Source organism: Phyllostomus discolor, chromosome 13 (genome assembly GCF_004126475.2).
Source record: "Phyllostomus discolor isolate MPI-MPIP mPhyDis1 chromosome 13, mPhyDis1.pri.v3, whole genome shotgun sequence".
In the NCBI taxonomy this organism is placed as follows: domain Eukaryota; kingdom Metazoa; phylum Chordata; class Mammalia; order Chiroptera; family Phyllostomidae; genus Phyllostomus; species Phyllostomus discolor.
In genome coordinates this window covers 13,012,258-13,027,944 of record NC_040915.2, presented here as the reverse complement: position 1 = coordinate 13,027,944, position 15,687 = coordinate 13,012,258, and the positions used below count along the sequence as shown (strand labels likewise).

Genomic DNA, 15,687 nt, shown 5'->3' with positions numbered 1-15,687 from the left:
TTTTTGATTTGAAAGGACAGTTTCTTGCTATATGAACCAAAAAGTACAAGATTTCACCAACACTGAAACCGTTGACAGAATATGTTGAACTTAAATTACACTTCCAGGGGAAATAAGAGGCTCAGACAAAGCCAGTACAAGGGGAGAAGCCCAAGACTGGTTTGGAACAAAAAAGATTAAGAGAGTCTCCGCCCGGGTCTCTTCTGACCCCTCACAGCGGTAACACTGCGGCCATGCTCCCCTCCCCCTCCCTTCGGAAGCGTCACGGCATCTTCCTCTGTGTTGCGTTGGACATGATATATTATAAAGCCAATCCATCTCACTGGAGGGTAGAAAGTACACATACTCAACCCAGCACGCTGGTTATCGTCTATGTTCCAGCCCCCGCACGTGCCTTGGGGAGCAGGGACGAAGCTTTCCTGCCAAACCCCACCCAAATTACAGAATCTCTACTACTTGAGGGGTTTCTTACGTAGCAATAGATAACCAAAGCATACGTCAAGTTCTACCTGCGGCAGAAAGCCTTAAGTTCTGGTTTGGCAAGATGTGATTGTCCGGATGGGTCTTCTGGACCTATTCTTGGGCCGAGGTCAGTTTCACATCCTTCTTGGCCAAGTGCTTTTGTTTCCTGAGTTCCTTTTTAGACAGTACCCCTACTCTTATTTCAATAAGATTATGCCAAAGAATGTTAGAGGGCTTTTTTTTTCTTTTTTGCAGCAGAGTTTTCTCTCCTTGCATGGTCTCTGTTCCCTCGGAGTCCCTCTTTGCCTCTGTTTTTGTCACCGTCTGTCATTTTGGAGGCTTTTCTCAGGCCTCTGTGGGATCCTCTGTTGTTGGTTGATATTTAAGGCTGAGGTTCTGTCAGTTGCAGCCTTAAGAGTCTTGACTAAAACTAATGGTGAAAACTTAAACTCAGACAGCAAGAGCAAGGATGACTGAATTCAGACATTAAGGAGGTGAACTGGACAGAACACAAAAACTCACTGAGTACGGAGAGAGGAGGTGCTTTGGAAGAAGGCTGTATAGGGTGCAGCTGAAGTACACGGGGGTGGTAACTTCTAGTGGAGATGTGGAACACGCAAGGGAAAGCCTCGTGGAGGAAGTGATATTCTTCTGATCTCCGGGACCGTGTGGGTTGGGGCAGAGTGGGAGTGAGGGTTGGGAGTGAAGGGAGCAGCATGGCAGGCCAGAGGCTTTATCGGCACACAGGCTACTTAAATGATGCCATCCCGGACTTCAAGCCAAAGTAGTTATTGGATGAGACATCTGGGGGTACCAGTGGGGAGTAGACAGACTTTGCACACGGAGGAGATGTGGACTGTTGAGAGCGAAGAGAGGAATGCTGTGGACTGTCTGCCAAGATAATCATCAACAATTCCCCTTTCCCGGTGTTCACATCCCAATCCTCTTAGATGGGAGTTATTTTACACGATTGTTTATAATGGCCATTATTCATTATTCATAATAACAAAAGAGTAGAAACTCAAAGATCCATCAGCTGATAAATGGATAAATGGAAATGCGGTACATCCATACAGTCAACTATTACTTGGCAGCACAAAAGCATGAAGTACTGACACGTGCTACAGCATGGGTGAGCCTTAAAAGCATTACACTAAGTGAAAGACGCTGGTCCAAAAAAACATATATTATGTGATCCCATTGATAAGAAATGTCTAGAACAGGTAAATCTACATAGGAGTAGATTAATGAAGGGGGAGGGTTAAGGGAATGGGGAGTAACTGCTAAGGGTTTGTTATGAAGCTGTTCTAGAACTAGACAGTGATGACAGCTGGACAACTCTGTGAGTATACTAAAAACCCCTGGATTACACACGTCGGTGGGTAATTTATGGGACGTATAAATTATATATCTCAATACAGTTATTTTTAAAAAGGGTGAGGGGATGAATAGGAGGGGACCTGTTTCCCCTCCCACTGAATCTGGCCAGCCTGTGACTTGCTTTGAACAACAGAGTACTGGGTAACGAGAGCTGTGCCAGATCAGGGCCTAGCTATTAAAAGCCTGGCAGCTTCCACTCTCACCCCTGTGGGAGCTGGCTGCCCTGTAAGGAAACTCCGGCTAGTGGAGAGACCATGTGGAGAGGGAGGCCTCAGGGAAGCCAACCAAGACCCAGTCCCGTGGGTGAGGACATCTCGGACGCTCCAGCCCCAGCCAAGTTGACAGCTGAATTAAATCACACAAGTGACCCCAGGAGAGAGCACATGAAGCCAACTCACAGAATCATGAGAAATAAGAAATCATGGTTGTTTTAAGCCACTGAGCTTTGGGGTGATATCCCATAGTACAGCTAACTGAACTACAATCTCCTGAGCCTCAGGCTCCATCTGTGTAACATGGGATGGTGCTACCAGGTGGCTGTGAAGATTACACAAGGCTAATGCCAGACACGGTGCTCAAGAAATCCTAGTTGTTACAGTTGTTACTGTTGTCATCATTAAAACCCATGATGTACTGCTTTCTGGAAAGTCTTATTCCCACAGTCACCTGCTGCTTCCAACTATACAGTTTCCAAAAAAGCTGCTTTACTGAGGAAAGACAAAGGTTTTTCTTAGCTACAATTTCTGGACAATGAACTTTGAATGATAGACAGACTACTAAAGAAGGTTCTGCGTCGGTTAGCCATCTACCCATCTACCCACCTATCTATTCAACACATCTTTATTAAGTAAGTCCTTACTAATTACCAGACACCAATTGGAACAGCTAAGAAGACCCTCCCTCCTTTGACAAAGAAGTTGCTTCCACCTAGGTAGCTGTTAACAGAATGGACTACACATTTGAACTTCAGCTTGAGGCAGGGTATGTGCAGTAGTAAATAAATCTAAATCATCCCATTGGAGAAAACACCTTAAATTTCTATAGAAAGCTCAGAGACATGGCACAGAATACAAGCCCCAAGAATGAATTTGACTGGGGATCCCAGAATCAATAAAAGAGCAAGGAATGAAATGGGTCTCTAAATGGTACATCCCTTAGTGAGGGGACAACAGGGTCCCATTCACAGAACCTGGACACCAGGTGAGAGAAGAACTTGACCATCTGGCATCACCTGCCATGTCTGGGTGCAGAATGGGTCAGGGCAGTCAACTACTCACAAGCTGATAAGAGAGAAAGAAAATCTGGTAGGAATGGACATTAAACAGCTTTGAACTGCATTTATGAAATAATGATAAACAGCCTTTCAATCCTAAGAAGAATTAAAATATTTCCTCAAAAAGGTTGACATAACACTTACATTACACCAAAGGTAAAGAAAGAAGATGAAATGTGTGTATTCCGCACGAGGGGACAAAATCCACCAGGCCCAGGAAGCACTGTTTCTAGACAAGCTCTATAAAGTTCTGAATCCCAAACTCAAGTTCAGTCGGTACAAACAGTGCGGGTCCGGAAACAGCCTACACGCCACAGACCGAGGGCTACAGGAGAAAGACATAACCCCAGGCAGGCGCCGGGCTGAGTCTATTGGGTAACCCAAATGCTGGAATGACTTTTTTATTGACATATAACATACAGGAAAGTGCACGCATAGTAAGTGTACAGCTTGAAGAATGTTTACGCCCAGATGAAAGTATATTCCTAATACCCAGAAGGTTCCCTGTGCCCCTTCCCAATCAATAACCAACCTCCCCCCACTGCTGGCCCCTGCTCAGTAGCCAGGGGTAAACACTATTCTGATCTTCATTACCGCTGATGAGTTTGGCTTGTTCCTGAATTTCACATTAATGGAATCACACATTATATGGTCTTTCTGGTCTGCTTTCCTTCATTCATCCCAGGGTTACCTTGTCTTGAAGCAGAAAACCCAGAAACTGATATTCACTTTCAGGAAACCTCCCTGTGATGTCACAGACCTGGATGGTAGCTACTCTGATCACACTGGTTATACTTTCCGCACTCTCCCGAGCGTGTGTCATTGAAACTTACAGCAAAACAGAATCTTGGACTGTAAAAGTGTTCCTTCAAGATAAACCAAATCTTTAAAAGGTATTCAAGTCTATTCAATCTTAACACAGCCTCTGATTTGACACTATGCAAGTACTATCTTTTCTGTATTGAAATCCCTCTTAAACATATTCTTCCACGGCACCCACCCATTCTAGAGAATCCTCAAATGCTGGAATCAAATGAGCCATCGATTCTGTTACTACTTTTGTTTAGTAAGGGGTTAAGCTATTGGAACATCTCTGAGACAGCCTAAGGCCCTAAATTCAGACGAGTGTGGGTCAGAAAGGACAGGAGAGGGACGAGAGCACAGCAAGAAGTTACAGGTACAGATTTTTAAGCCAAGCTATCAGAATTCAATTCCGGGATCTGCCACTTCTGGCCGGGTGACCTTGGGCAAATCATGCTCCACTCTGTGCCTCAATTACTTCACTGTAAAATGGGAATAACCTCGTTGGATTGTTGCAAGGATTAAATGTTAATGTACATAAAGCTCTTAGGAGACCACGTGGCACCTAATAAGCACTCAGTAAGAATTAAGCTGAAAGAACTATAAGAGAGCAACTATTCCGCAAACCAAAGGCTACGACAGTCGCAGTGGTCACTGAGACACCTAGGACAGTGCTTCTCAAGATGTTTCCTTTCCAACCCTTCACAGGCTGATGCTTTTGATAAAACGCTTGAATGTCAACGAAATGTCCATCAAATTGTTCTAAAGGTTTTTCAATGTTTATTTTCACTTTCTGAACTTATCTTCGTATCGCCCAGTAGCCGTTCACGGACTGGCACTAGTCTGCAGAGCCAACTTTGAGTAGCACTGTTCCAGCACACAAGGACTCATGCGCCAGCTGAAAACTCAGCCAGCAGGTTAGAAAGAATTATGAAAACGTCAGTAAAAGAAACCAACCCCCAAGAGCAGGGGCAAGAGGATGACTTGAGGGTCAACAAGCTGATAAAATAACCCCAATGGGCTAAATCGATAAACAAAAAACGGACGGCCAGAGTAAGACTCCAACTGGTACTTTCCCCCACCAGGGCTCCGGGAGGTGCCCTCGACAAACGTGTCGGCCAGGAAGTCATCAGCCCCAGAGGCAACAAGAGAAAGAAGGAAGCAGGCAGAACTGACTCAGGTTTCCTGAGAAAGAAGTCCTTCTCAGGAATAAGTAGCCACCCTACGCAGTCACCAAGCTTTGAGAACGTCAACCATGGCACACAAAGGCCAGAGTTTCTTCTCTGCCAAAGAAAACAGGTAAACATTTCCTTTGGTGACATGGGACTGAGCTCACACACCCAAATATGCACCTACATACACCCCGCCACAGTACCTGTGGTTTTAGGAGGCTCCTGAGGTCCACCTTGCCAGCCATATGGTGGGTACCCTTGGTAGGGGTACCCCTGAGGAGGTGGGTAAGGTCCTCCCATAGGTCCCGGGGGATAGGCCTCAGGCCCCATTGGTGGCTGTGGATAAGGTGCGTACGGGGCTGTCGGGCCCGGGCCCGGGTACGGTGGTGGGTTCCCTTGGCTCATCAGGGATCTGCAGAATGTACCTAAGAGACAAACAAAAAAAATTATTTGCATTTAATTGGCAGAAATCATTGGGAAAAAATTTTCAACCCAATAGATCATTTACAAAATGCCTTAAAGGTATTTCAACCCTCTTGCAAATCTTCAGCTCTGCCTGCTCTGTTTCCTTCTTACCATTCCAGCAGGCAAATATCCTATGTATCTGTTTATTTGCCTTTGTCTGCCTCCCCCCTAGACTGCTGGCTGCGACAGCAGGGAGCAAGTCAATTCTGAATCATCACTATGACCCTAGAGCTTAGCATAGCACCTGGCACAAGGCAGGCCCCTCAATAATGGTCTTGAATGAAGAATAGGATATTATTTTGTTTCTGAATTCTCTGAAATGTCCATAAACGTGACTGGATAGCTCTTAGGAGAAGGCACCAGGTCTAAGAGCACTAATTACAAGTCAGATCAGCGGTGCTGACCCAGCACTAGCAATCCTCTAATCAACAGGGTTGGGCCACGTGGGGTCTTCTACAAGCAGCACTGCTGGCAGTGACTGGCCAAAGAGTGCAAGGGCCGCCACTGCCCTGGGCACTGGGGTGCTCCAGCTGCTCCCCCAGACCCAGAACTCTGAGAAGCTCAGCAGCATGCTCAGTTGTCACTGGAGAGAGGGCAGAGCTGTCTAGAGAGAACGCTGATGCCTCCCCTGACCGGGGGGGCTTCCCTGACCGGCTCCCAGGAGTCTGGAGGGCTCACCGGGAACCCATGCTTGTGTTTACAGATTCCAGTTCTTAGTGGCTTGCGTCTGTGAGCAAGGCCATTGCATCCCAGTCTCCAAGCCCATTAAGCTTTCTCTTGATTGGGCTTTAAAAGTCTAAAGAGCCAGCATCTCTTTTCCACCATCTCTGTAACCTCCACAGTGCCTGACATATGCCTTCCAGAGTAAAAGCATGACTGGGCGATGCAAAGTCCATGTGCTGGACAAACAGTGCAACACCAGTCATCTTGCTGCCTTGCACTGTTACCCGTTTCTTATATTACTATTTAACTTTTACCAATTTTGTGTCTTCTACCAGCAATGAAATAGTAAGTTAATAGAGGGAAAACTCTCATACTCCAAATTTACTACTTTGATTATTACTAAATACTTAGTATTTACTAAATTTTACTTAATTCTTTTTCATAACATGCAATCAATAAATTAATAAGTGACTCTATATGGAGAACAGAATAGCCATTAAGTAAGGGTTCTCAGAAAAATCTGAATGAGAATGACAGCAGACTTTGCTGGTTGCCCACACGACCACCATATCCATTCCCCTTTGTGACAGTCGTCAGATTTCCAGTTAGGTATCCGCCTGTTCGTCCTGCAGTTCAAGTACTTCAGGGGAGCTCCTTCTGTACCCACTCCAGGGAGAGTGCAACCTAGCCCAAGTCAATCCATGTTTTCCTTTTGTTTCGAGATTGTGTCAAAGGAATCCAGGATTAAGACACTGGGATTGGTTCTGAAGCGGTTTGATTAGCTAAAGCATGGGGGCTTCCCCTAATACACTCCCACTTTCCTTTCCCCTTAAAATGGGCACCCACAACGCTTAGTGAGGACACACCCTACAAAACCCGCTGATGGCTAATGCACGCACCCAAGGGAGCCAGTCTTGAGATGAAGTAGGCTCTTGAGGGAGGAGCAGAAAGAAGGGAAGGAGTGGGATTCTAGATGACTTTATAACAGGTCAGAAATCAGACTGAAACCCACCCTAAATCAAGCTGTCTCTGCAGAATTTCTAGTCCTAGGAACCAGTACAGTAAGCTAATGCACCCTTCTGAGTGACATTCAACCAGGCATGCGTCACCCAGGAGTGGCTGGGCCCGACCCTGTGCTAAGCAGCGGGGGTATAGAGATGAACGCAGCTCATACTCTCCTCTTGGGTAACTGGCTAAACAAACACACAACAAGGACAGTGATTTTTAGAAAAGGTGGTAACCAGACTGCTGGGTTGGGAGTAGGGGCTTATTACATCCAGTAGAAGGAGGGAGTGGAGAGCATGCCATTTGAGGGAGGTGATCATAAATTGAAACTTTTAATATAGAATCAGAATGGCTTGAGAGTCTCTATTCTGACCCCAACTGAAGTCTGTGCCCCGTTTTGGAGACTCCTTACTTTCTCAAGGGTCTGAAGGGGACTCAGAAGGGATTCTTTCCCTTCGAGGCTCTCTGGCCTGTGCTGACATGGCATCACACTCTGACCTGCAATGGCTTTTCTCTCTGCCCTAATGCAGAGGCTCACTGTGACTAATCCTGGAATTGTCACATGAACTTGGGCATACGTAATTGCTGTCCAATTCTGTATTTCCTCTCTCTTCCGAGAAGCCTTTGGTAAACCTGTAGAAAACCGAGTGAGCCCTGGTTAACACAGAAATCAGTTTCATTAACCCCTCTCTGGTCATTCACTATCTGTTTTTTAAGTCACGGAAGAAGAACACAGCCACCATAGCTTACTCTTTCCTGAAATTAGTGTGTGTACTGGGGGAGGGGTCCTTCAGACTGACCTAATTTCTCCAAAACCGTAGTTTAATTTGATTAGTCCAACAAGACCCTGTAGTAATGATTTATCCTCACTCTAGCAAAGACTGGGACTACATTTCTTGGAAGGCACTGTTTTTCTAAGAACAATCAGCAGTGAAAATGCGAAAAAACAAAGCATCTAGAACTATTACAACCTCAGACCTCAACATTTCATGGCTTTCCTTGGTCCATCTATTTGCATCTATTCCGCATTATCCCAGGTCGCTCTCTCCCTGGCACCCTCCGAACTCCCAAAGATATGTGTCCTCCCTGCATCACTCTGTCATGTTCCCCCTTATTTCTGGTGTGCACTTTTCTCCCTCTGCCCAAGGAATCCCTTCATGTCTAGGGTGGTGGGGGCACGCCATGCACCACTCACAGAGGCACTTTAGAGAGCGGAAGCCAAACAGCCCCTCCAGCAGCCATGACTCTCCCACTCCCCAGCACCCCCACCCACATTCTGTTCCTGTGTTTCTAAGAGACAGTCATGTTAAAGGAATAAAAGTCTGGATCTGTTTTTGGTTTCCTCTAAACAAACAAACAAACAAACAAACAAAGCCAGTAAGAGAAAGAGAACCGCCAAAGTCACAGAAACAGCATCTGCGCTGAGATCAAAGTCCTTTCGGAAAGCAGAACTTCCCTCAGCGGGAATCCGTTGTTCCCAAGCTTGAGTCAGGAGCAAAGCAACGTAAAACACAGTCCTCAAACCACTTAGCATAGCCAAAATACAAAGAGCTTTAAATTTAAGGTTCAATACTGAGCTTTGTAACATGAATGTTTTCCCTTATAAATTTGGTCAGGAGAAATGAAAGTCCTACTATGAGGATCAAGCAAAATGTAAACAGTGAACATTGTAGCATTAAAGACAAATCAGAGCTCCAGAAGGGGTGCTCAAGTCAAGCAGCAGCCAAGACCCATTAATAGATTATGTTGAATGACCACTGCTATCCCAGCATCCCATTCAAGACACGCTCAGAGTCACAGGCTCAGCAGATACCCAACAGCACAAGGAGAAATGCAGAAACTGTTCTTCTGGAAAGTGGTCCATGGAGATAAGATCACTATAAAACAACTCGTCCAAGTAAAATGCAGGAAAGAACACTATTTTCAAAGTTACTATGTTTAAATTACAAGACAGCTGGTAGCCTGGTATTGAACATGCAGGCAGCACACTGGAGAGTCCTCCCCTGGAAAAAATTATTGATGTATCTAACAGTTGAGGAGATTTCAAGAAATGATTCACCCAGTCACCCCACAGCAAAGCCCATACACATAGAACTTCTAAATGACTTTTTATTACCTCATATATAAGTGAATGAACAAAGAAGATCATTAGACATTTGGGGAGAGCCTGCAACATACAAAATAGAGCAAAACAAAACAGGAAAGAGAAAAAATGACAACCTAATATCCAACAAGAGGAAGGAGTTAAATAAATTATAGTATGTCTACACAGTAGATCATCTGCAGCCATTTAAATTTGGTTTTGAAGCATTATATAATATTAAGTATAAGACAATTTCAAAGCTACATATTCAGCATGATCCCAATTTTCTTTAAAACACGTACATACATATGTATGTGTGTGTGTGTGTGTGTGTGTGTGTGTGTGTATCTCAACCCTCCAGATAACCCTGATAAGCACTGAAGAGAAGGAAGGTTCACACACCCAGCCCACCTGACATCCATCATCTGGACCAACAGTCCTTGAGATGATGGCCATCCTGGACACATCCAGAGGCTAAGAAGGCAGGACTGATTCTTCTTAAGAATGTTATTTTTTACTATAAGAATGCTTAGCTCAAGCCCTTCCTGGCGTAGCTCAGTGGATTGAGCGCAGGCTGCGAACCAAAGTGTCATAGGTTCGATTCCCAGTCAGGGTACATGCCTGGGTTGCAGGCCATGACCCCCAGCAACCACACATTGATGTTTCTCTCTCTCTCTCTCTATCTCCCTTCCTTCCCTCTCTAAAAATAAATTTAAAATCTTTTAAAAAAATTGTTTTAAAAAAAAGAATGCTTAGCTCTTCTTTCTTCTTCAAAACACTCTGGCTACTGCCTAGCTGAGACTCCAGCTTGTAAACCCTGACCTTTGAATAGATCTTCAGTATTTATTTCTAGTAAAGTCTCCAGACTCTTTCTGAACTCTCTACACAGTATTCTTGTGGGAGTGGGAGAGTGAACCTTGATACTCCACACTGTATTAGAGACCTACACATAAAAGCTAAAACAATCAAGCTTTTGAAAGTAGATAAGGTACTCGTGACTTTGGCAGTATTTACCTTATGACCCAGTATTTACCTCATGAGCCGAAATGAGTACATAAATCCACCAAAGATATGTGTGACAATGTTCAAAGCAGTTTCATTTATAATAACCCCAAACTAAAAACTCCATATGTTCATCAAGGGCAGAACCAATAGATTAGGGTCTAGTTCTATAACAGAAAATGTCCCAGTAGTAAAAAAACTAAACTAAACAATACCATATGCAACAATGTAGATGAATGCTACAAAGATGAGCAAAAGAAGCCAGACTCAACAGACTTCACACTGTATGATTCCATTTACATGAGGTTCAAAAACAGCCAAAATGAGTCTATGAATACTGACTGCAAGAGGCACAGGGGAGAGCCTTCTGGGATCATGGAAACGTTCTACGTCTTGAGCTGAGTCACGTTTACGTAAATGCTACCAACTCAGAGTTGTACATTAAAATTTTCACACTAAGTTGTATAGTAACAGCAGACAAAATTTGGATAGAAGGAAACATCTAGCTGGAATAATAGGTATTTGTTATTTATTTATACTCATATTCTTTTGTATTTCTGAATGTTTGACTAAGGCAAAATATATATATATATATATAGAGAGAGAGAGAGAGAGAGAGAGAGAGAGAGAGAGGGAGAGAGTCAGAAAAAACTTAAGTTTACTTAGTGCTTTTCATGTTGCCCCACCTTTTGTTTTTAAGGCTACAGTGCCTCTGTAGACTTTCTATAGTACCCTGATTCTCTTCCTATTACTAATCTTCCCCTTGTTGGTAACCTATCTTTTATCTGCATTTCACTGCTTTTTACAGTGATTTTTGTAATCATGATTCTTTTCCATAAGACACTTCAGCTCCCTAAGTTATTTAAATGTCTTCTTGCTGCTTCAAACAGAGAAGTCACTTTGCTAAGCACCAGGCATGGGGTCAAAACCCAAAATTCTCTTGATTACATGTAGACTCTCCCACTTTGCAAATGATCTTATGGTGAAAGCCAGAAGTCATGCTTATCCTCCCATCCTAACATATCCTTCTTGAGAAGGATTATAAATTGTTGTTAAAGTTTAAAAACATGAGAGTACAGATCTTATTCTAAAGACCTCTTCTGTGTCTTATTTCTTAGCACCCTGATTAGCTGGTCTTTTAACAGGATCTTTGAAATAGGTTATTTTATATATGAGGTCCCTCAATTTTTCTTGATTCTCATGTCTGTAATTTTGGGTATGGTTTGTTGGGCTAAAAAAAGCTTTGGAATTACTGGTTTTGTGCTGCCCTGTGTCTCCTGTTTGCAGTCTTTGTAAACCTGCGGACCCAGCACTAGCGGTTCCCAGCACCACCGAGATAATGGTAAGCAAGACACAGTTTCTTCTCGGACTAGTGAGAGAGACATTAACGTCAGCGATTACAAAACCAAGCCAAGAGTGTGGGAACATTTGGTACTGTGAGCTCAGAGGAGAGACCACACGTCAAGGAAGTCAGAGAATGCTTCTGAGAGGAAGTGATGAGCAACGGCAACTTAACCACGCACTCACTGGTCAGAGGTGACACTCTGTGAGAAAGAGCCGAATGTGTTTGAGGAACTGAGCAAATTCACTGCGGCTGAAGCAGATTGTATGGAAAGAGGCCAAAGAGTCAGCTCACAGCCTTGCTAAGAATAGGATCATTTCAGGATCTTTGCGGCTTCCTTTTCTATAATTTTATATCTTTTAAAAAGATTCACGTAATTTATGTTTACTTTTTGGATACTACTGGCAAACCTAACACTGTTTTTTTGTCAATATAAGTACCTACGACATGACAGGCCAAGTACTGGGACTATGAGAGAAAGAATTCTAGCTGGCTTGCTCTTCCCCTTCAGTACTGCCAATAAGAATAAAATTGTCTATTCCATTTGTCTGTTGTAGCAGATGGAAGTTCTCCAAACTTCAGGGGTGAGGACAGTTTGCCTATATAGACTAACTAAATTCACTTTGGCTGGGGAGGGGTCCAGAGGGTTACGCAAGTTTACTGAGACTGAGATATAAGCAGAGCCCAAATGAAGCCACCAACGGGGAAAGCTCTACCACACACACACACACACGAGCATACAGTGGGCAGAGATAGGAAGCAACAGCTTCAAATCTGAACCCCAAAGCCACAAAGAACAGGCATTCCGGAACCGTAGGCCTTCACCCAGGAAGAACCTGCTCCTGGCACGGACCATGTTACATGGGGGCTCTGGAGCAACAGCCGGGATTTCCTTACGTATAATGTGGTGGCGATGGCCCCAACCCCAGAGCAACACCAGGAGACCTCACAGTTGTCATAACATGGACAAGACCTTTGTTTTTATGACTTTCTCACCAATTTCTAACACATTTTGCTGTTACCGTTTCCTAAGTTGTTTCTCTTTTGGGGACAGACTGGAAAGAGATAGCCTGCAGTGTTACTTCACTATTTATGGTCCAAATACTGATTTTGGAGTTGGCTTCCAAATAATTATTAGCCATCCCCTATCTCAAACACCATTTTTTTTGTTTGGCAGAGAGTTCTACCAGGCCCTGAGCTGTCCTCATATAATCAACACTGTGGCTTGTGGCCTTAGAATAGCCTCTCTGTGGAGTACACAATGACACACAGCTTAGAAATGGGACCCTTTCTGAAGAAGGGTATCAAAATGCACATGGGAAGCAAAATATAATAGTGGGTCCCTAATGTTTACAGGAAACATCTTTTTATAGAGGGTCCATCCTTTTTTTCTTACAAGTTCTTCAACGAAGACACATTTTTAAATGAAACCTCAAATAAATGAATAAAGACACTCTAGTCTCTGAACCAGCAATTTCACCTTTAGGAGTTTATCTTACAGAGATATACTACTGCTGAGATGCAAACAAACAAAATTAGTTTTATATATATAATTGAATACCACATACACATATTGTAGCATTTGTTTATAGCAGCTATATTGCTTACATATAACATATAAAACATGCATGTACACACATATATTTATATACTATACAACATCCCAGAGGTCCATCAATAGGGGACTGATTAAATGAGCCACGGAATTCCCAAACCATGGAACTGCTGGTATTTGACCCTTAAGAAGAATGAACTCCAATGACTGGGGTGGCCAAAAAGTCTGTATGGTTTTTTCTGTCAAGTAAAAGACACATTTTTCATCTTCACCAATGGCTTTATTGATCTGGGTATTTTGAATGTGTTGGCTATCTCCTGCTATTGGCTTCTAGTGGGTGGAATCCATAAGACAGCCCCACAGCAAAGAATTATTTGGCCAAATGTCAATAGTACCAAGAAACTTCACAAATCACTTTTGATACATTTAATCAGTCATAGCACCTTCTCCATACACTGCATGAATCTTTTTTTGCGTTTCAGTTGTGTTTATACCTTTCTTGAAATAATAAAGCATAATACGTGAAAATGTTGCGTATCTTTTTCCATCTTCAATATTAAAATGGCTGCACAAAAATTCACCAATTTTGATAAGTTTTTTCAAAAAAATGCACACTGATATGACTGACAGGTGTCACAACACAAACTAACACAATTGTTTCAAATGAAGTTAAAGGCAACTACACGCTACTAGAGCCATCGTATGGGAAAACATACCAGACTTCTTGGTCAACCCATTATATTTTCTATACATATTTAACAATGAAAAAAAAAGAAAAAAAATATGTTTCTATGTGTATGACTTTAATATTAAAAAAATAAAGTCTGTTTAGTTATAATGGGAAAAAAACAATGAAAATGATAAAACCCTTGCTAATCATTTTTGGGTAAAGTCTGCCACATGGCTTTTACTCCTAAAAAAAGTCCATTTCTTAACTCATCAAGCAGAAAAGCCATGCTTGTAGAGGCTTCCGACAACCATCCAACCGTCACCGAGACCACAGTTCGTTCCCGTTGCCACCTGGAGAGACTAGTTGCAGGGCAGGATCCACAGCTGTACACAGTCCCGTGGGTTCCAGGCCGCCCGGAGCAAGGGCCCCTTTGGCAGCCTTTATTGGTCACGTCTGGTCCTCTGCAGAAACCAGAGGCCTGCCTGCAGGTAGGACTCCCCATTCTGATTCTGCCTTCAGTTTCTGGAAGGACTCCCCGAGGGTGGACCTCAGCCTCTAGTCTAACAGCTGACAATGCCAGCAAATCCTGACCACAGCCCCCTTCCCACACTGCTGGGACCCCCACTGGGGGAGAGGCACCTCCAACTTCATCCAATGATTCAGGTCAGGGACTCTGGTCAGAATCCCACCTAGGCTATCTGAAAGCCAGTCCAGGCAGGCGAAGGTTGGATGGGAACATCTGAATTGCATCTAGTCACTGGGACATAGAGGACAGCCTTGTAACTCTGGAACTTCAAATAGCTAGCCCTCAAAGTGACAATGGAAAGAAAATGAGGCCCAGCAAGAGGGAGGGTCGATAGAGGAAGCAGCGGTGAACAGAATGGCAGGGAAAAGGGAAGAAAGCTGTTAACACAGTGAGTGGGTTGGGGAAATGAAAGGACAGGTTAGAGCACGGAGGGAGAGAAAAGGGATGAACTCTGCCCCCTGCCAAGTTGAGAGGACACATTAGAGAGGAGACTGGTGCATCTCTCCCAACAAGCCTGACAAGGCCACTTCCCAGGCCGGGTCCCCCACCAGCACAGCCCCTGAAAGACTGGCTCTGCCTGACTACCCCGCCCCCCAACCCACCCATCCCCCACCAAAGCATTAGATTAGGCCTAGTAGGGAAGCTGAAATCTCGATGGCTCAGAAAGAGGCCCCTACAGCTTAATGTGCTGGTAATTTAACTGAGCACTCCTGGTTCCTGTCGCATACCACGCCAGCCCCGGCTTTGCTCCGCCATTAAAGGGTGCCCTCCTGACCCTTGGAGGAAGCAGTCGGCTCAGCCGGCCCTGCAGGGTGGCTCTTAATGGTCAAGAGTGAAATTCACTTCACACCAGCAAGTGCCACCCGTGTCTACCAAGTGCAGCACCCTAAGAGACTATGGACAACCCCTGGGCAGCTCACTCTGCCCTTCCTTCTCTTCATTTTCATAGGATTTTTAAAGAAACAGGCATTACGGACAACAAAAATTAGAAAACACAAATACCAGGTGATATGTTCAGGTTTCTGTCATCAGTGCTACCCTCAAAAAGCTACTATGTATGTGGAAGACGAGGGGCTCAAAGTATGGGGTGTTGATGAGTTAAAACAAACAAAACTGCATCCACCCTGAACTAAAACCTGGGTTTTCCAAGAGCATTTGTACACAGAAGGAACAACATACGGCAGCACCAGTGAAGTCGCGACCCTGGTGAAGGGCCTAGAATGTAACACAGCACACAGCCTCGCCGCCACTCAGGCCTCCGTTTGGCAGATTTCATGTAAAAAACAGC

General features: G+C 44.1%; 1 long non-coding RNA gene across 1 annotated transcript in view; it reads right to left on the bottom strand.

Annotated features, from left to right (window-relative positions):
• The window catches only part of LOC114509898, a 57,436-nt gene that overhangs the window by 36,768 nt on the left and 4,981 nt on the right, over positions 1 to 15,687 (bottom strand). Inside the window, exon 2 of the long non-coding RNA XR_003685626.2 lies at positions 5,292 to 5,513. This is a non-coding gene — a long non-coding RNA (uncharacterized LOC114509898). The remainder of the gene's footprint in view (positions 1 to 5,291; positions 5,514 to 15,687) is intronic.